This window comes from Olea europaea, unplaced genomic scaffold, assembly GCF_002742605.1.
Source record: "Olea europaea var. sylvestris unplaced genomic scaffold, O_europaea_v1 scaffold106, whole genome shotgun sequence".
Classification (NCBI taxonomy): Eukaryota; Viridiplantae; Streptophyta; class Magnoliopsida; order Lamiales; family Oleaceae; genus Olea; species Olea europaea.
Genome location: NW_019227947.1, coordinates 489,189 through 493,812, shown reverse-complemented (window position 1 = coordinate 493,812; position 4,624 = coordinate 489,189). Strand labels below are relative to the sequence as shown.

The window sequence follows — 4,624 nt, the reverse complement described above, 5'->3', positions numbered from 1 at the left end:
TCCAATCGATTTAGACTAGCAATTCGCGAAAAATGATCAACCCCGAAGTTATCATGAAATCAAAAATCACTTTTCTTTTGCTGGATTCCAATCTATTTAGACTAGTAATTCGTCAAAAAGAACAAGCCTAAAGTTATCAAGAAATCAAATACCACTTTTCATTAGCTAGATTCCAATCGAATTAGACTAGCAATTCGTCAAAAAGAACAAACCCGAATTTATAATGAAATGAAAAACCACATTTCATTTGATCGATTCCAGTCGATTTAAACTCACAATTCGCCAAAAATGAAAAAACCCGAAGTTATCATAAAATTAAAAACCGCTTTTCATTGGCTCGATTTCAATCGAATTAGACTAGCAATTCGCAAAAAAACGAACAAACCCGAAGTTATGATGAAATCAAAAACCACTTTTGTCACACCCCCAAATTAATATTGATATCTATACACAACCTAGACATAGAATTTTACATATATATATATATTTTGAGTTTGTTAACTTCTAATCACCTGTGACACGATCATATAATATATCGAAACCCAAAATCATATTGCCATAATCCAACATATATATTCAGAGCTTATAAACATGTCTACAGGGCATTTCAAAAGTACACTATATAGGATTCCAAAATATAACCCAACAGATGGCAGCCTACAAAATAACCCTACAGGTCATCATCCATATACATCGAACTCTGGAATCCTGTAGGAGCTCCATAGCTAGCCATGCTCTCTATGTAGTTCCATGTTCACCTACAATGCAAGAACTACATAAGCCAATGCTTAGTAAGCAAAATCATGTATGTCCTCAACATGAGTAGTAACGAAATATGACACCATGCCATTTACTTTAAATATCATAATAAAAAGTATCATATTTCAATATTCGTCAAAGTCGACTAGAAATCATTTCACTTGAAATCTTTCATTTCATTGGGCCCTTGACCCACCTACTATGCACCGGATAGAGCTCTGCATAATATCAATATCAATAATCAAATGGCCAGTATGAAATCGACACCGACAAGTGGACCATCCTCTCGTGACCACTAGAGGCCCATCCCTGACTACCACTATAATCACCTAAGAAGTCTCCCACCCGGCAGCGCCAATAATCATAACAAGGGCAAAGTCGAGTGGTCCGCCCTCCCATGATCACCAAAGGCCCATCCCCTATATACCTTTGCAATCACCCAGGAAGTAACACCCGCAATGCCAAACATATCACATAAGCATGCCTCACATGCCTCGGTGCCCTAGTAGTGGTCAATAAAACATTTATAATGAAACTCACTTTGAAATCATATTTTGCATGCAGTATTTTCAACCATGTTACCTGTCGTGCATGCATATGAAAATGCTCATAAATGAAAATCGATGTCAATAGGTTACGCAATCTCATACTCAATGATCGTAACCACCATATGATGTGCTATAAGCCTCTTAACAAAGTTATGTAGATATTTCAACATTACTATGTCACGTATACTAGGTTCTTGCATCGTAGTTGCAAATGGATTTTCACTTACCTTTCACCTTTATGTGTGTAAGCTCCTATGGAGTGTGTATCAATTCCCTTTTTCGCTCAACGTCGAAAAGTCGCCTGTATTATCATCTAATATTAAATAAAATCCTCCATTTAATAATCTTAACACACACAATCCCAAAATACATCCATTCATGCCAAAATAATTTAGACAAAATCATTATTTCAAGTTACCGATGGCATTACAAACTAATCCAATAAGTCTTGCTGTCTCTCGAGTCCAATTATGAACGTCAACGTCATCCAATTGTTTTCAACAACCTAGTATTCCTTAGGATATATTTTCTAGGCCCAAGAGTTCATTAGGGGACATCTAAATGTTGAAATCACATTAAATACTCAAATGGACAGAATCTGTTTTCTAGGTTTCCATCACCGTCCATTCATTTTTCAAATTCTTTTTCATGTCCTTACCTACATTTAACGGTTCCCAAACTTTTACCACACACCTATAACATATATGCGAAGATAATCAGATCATAACATTGTGACAAATGAAGTATTTGAAGCTTCAAAAACAGTCCATTTTCCACTACACAAAATCAGGCAGTTTTTCCCTTTGACTGTTTTCGGTTTCCATTTTATTATTATGATACCAACAGAATTCTAGGCCATTAAAATCATTTCTACACTCCCTACTTACATATAAAAACGTTCGTATTGATATATATAAGTTAAACACTAAGTATCATCCCAAAATCAAGGTATAAATCACTCAATCCAGCAATTCCTCATCTCTGTCCAGATTAATTTCTTTCAAATTCTTGCCATTAATTACCCCTATTTATGCATCATAACATCATTAACAACACTCCAACTTAATCAAAAACAAGTTCAGGTGTTCAAGAAATCATAAACCCCTTAAGAAATAATAGAAACAAACCTCAAAACTGTGGAGTAACAAGGCTGTTCAGAAATTCCAGCTTCTTGTTTCTGTTTCTCTTTGACTGTTTCACCCTCTTTCACTTGGAATCACTTAGGAACGAGTTCAGGGAGTTAATATATTATCTAGGAGGTAAATGAGTGGTCTTTAAATAGTTGAAGTCGTGCATATTACTTAAGGATTAAAAATATCATGGGCTGCAGCCACCTCAAGCAATCAAGGTGAGTCACTAAGCTGGAGCTGTCATCTTGGCTGCAATACTTGACTTTTCTACCATTATTTTTGTGTCCATTTATGATATTTAAGATATATATTCATCCTATATTAAGTCCTTGGGGATTAGACACGAGATTTATGCCTTAAGGTTGAAGCAATTATATATTAAAGTGAAGAGCTGTCCAAGTAGGAGGTGGCTTCTTGCAGCCAACTTTGACTTCTCCCTTGCACCAAATGGAGCCATATGTGACTTAGAAGAGTTATAAATATCTTGTGTAAAGTTCTAAGGACTTATAGGACGTGTTGGAGGCTTAAGGTTGAAGGAATTAGAGGTTAAAGTGGCAAGTCGTCACATGTTAAGTAGGTGTTGTCTCCTTTGATTAAATTCTGATTTTACCTCTATCCTTGCAGGTATAAATCAAGTGTCATTCGTTTATTTTGATGTACTTACAATCTATTTCACTTGCATTAAGATCCCAAAGTACTTTATAGATCTAATTCCTCAACTGTTCATTTAATTTCTTACTCGATTCCCAACCGATTTCAACAATTCGCACCTCAATATTTATAATGTCGTATCAGACATATATTATTACGTTGTGATAATGTCACTTCATCCCTCATGTCCCAAATATGTGAATTACCTATCTAGGGTTTAAGGTGACCTCGATTAGCTGAATGGAAAGCTTGAACCTTCGTTGATACAAATTTTCGGCCTTTCAAATATTACATTACTTACCAAGCCAATCTCCAACATTTAGTTAATCTAACTTTCTATCATAGCTCATTATAAAACTCACCACCTAAATCGAAGAGTCGAAGGTTATCATCATGTAAAGATTTTAAAGCCTTGATGTTCAAATGCATCATTTTAAGAGAAGGCAAACAGGAAATTGATACAAATGACAATGTAATTAGCATGAAATGCATGAATCATATTGGCCAAATGTAGAACGTGAAGTTCGGGGTATTACAACTTTTCATTAGTTGGATTCCAATCTATTTAGACTCGTAATTCGCCAAAAAAGAACAAACCCGAAGTTATCATGAAATCAAGAACCACTTTTCATTAGCGAGATTCCAATCGAATTAGACTAGAAATTCGCCAAAAAAAAAAACAAACCCGAAGTTATCATGAACTCAAAAACCACTTTTTAGTGGCTCGATTCCAATCGAATTAGACTAGCAATTCGCCAAAAATGAACAAACCCGAAGTTATCACAAATCAGAAACAACTTTTCATTGGCTCGATTACGATGGAATTAGACTAGCAATTCGCCAAAAACGAACAGACTCAAAGTTATCAGGAAATCAAAAACCACTTTTCATTAGCTAGATTCCAATCGAATTAGACTAGCAATTCGCCAAAACGAACAAATACGAATTCATTATGAAATGAAAAACCACTTTTCATTGGCTCGATTCCAATCGAATTAGAATAGCAATTCCCCAACAACGAACAAACCCGAAGTTATCATGAAATCAAAAACAACTTTTCATTGGCTTGATTCCAATCGAATTAGACTAGCAGTTCACGAAAAATGAACAATCCCGAAGTTATCATGAAATTAAAAACCACTTTTCATTAGCTGGATTCCAATCTATTTAGACTGGCAATTCTCCAAAAACGAACAAACCCAAAGTTCTCAGGAAATGAAATACCACTTTTCATTGTCTCGATTCCAATAGATTTAGACTAGCAATTCGCCAAAAACAATCAACTCCGAAGTTATCATGAAATCAAAAACCACTTTTCATTTGCTAGATTCCAATCTATTTAGACTAGTAATTCGTCAAAAAAGAACAAGCCCGTAGTTATCAAGAAATCAAAAACCACTTTTCATTAGCTAGATTCAAATCGAATTAGACTAGCAATTCGCAAAAAAGAACAAACCTGAATTTATCATGAAATGAAAAACCACATTTCATTCGATCGATTCCAGTCGATTTAAACTCGCAATTCACCAAAAATGA

General features: G+C 35.0%; 1 long non-coding RNA gene across 1 annotated transcript; it reads right to left on the bottom strand.

Moving 5' to 3' along the window:
- Positions 1–718: 718 nt before the first annotated feature.
- Positions 719–2,475, bottom strand: LOC111372982. Its single transcript, XR_002698850.1, has 3 exons — positions 2,435–2,475; positions 1,535–1,608; positions 719–758 (listed from the first exon to the last, which is right to left on the bottom strand). It is a non-coding gene; the product is annotated as an uncharacterized LOC111372982 (long non-coding RNA).
- Between the last annotated feature and the right edge of the window lie 2,149 nt (positions 2,476–4,624).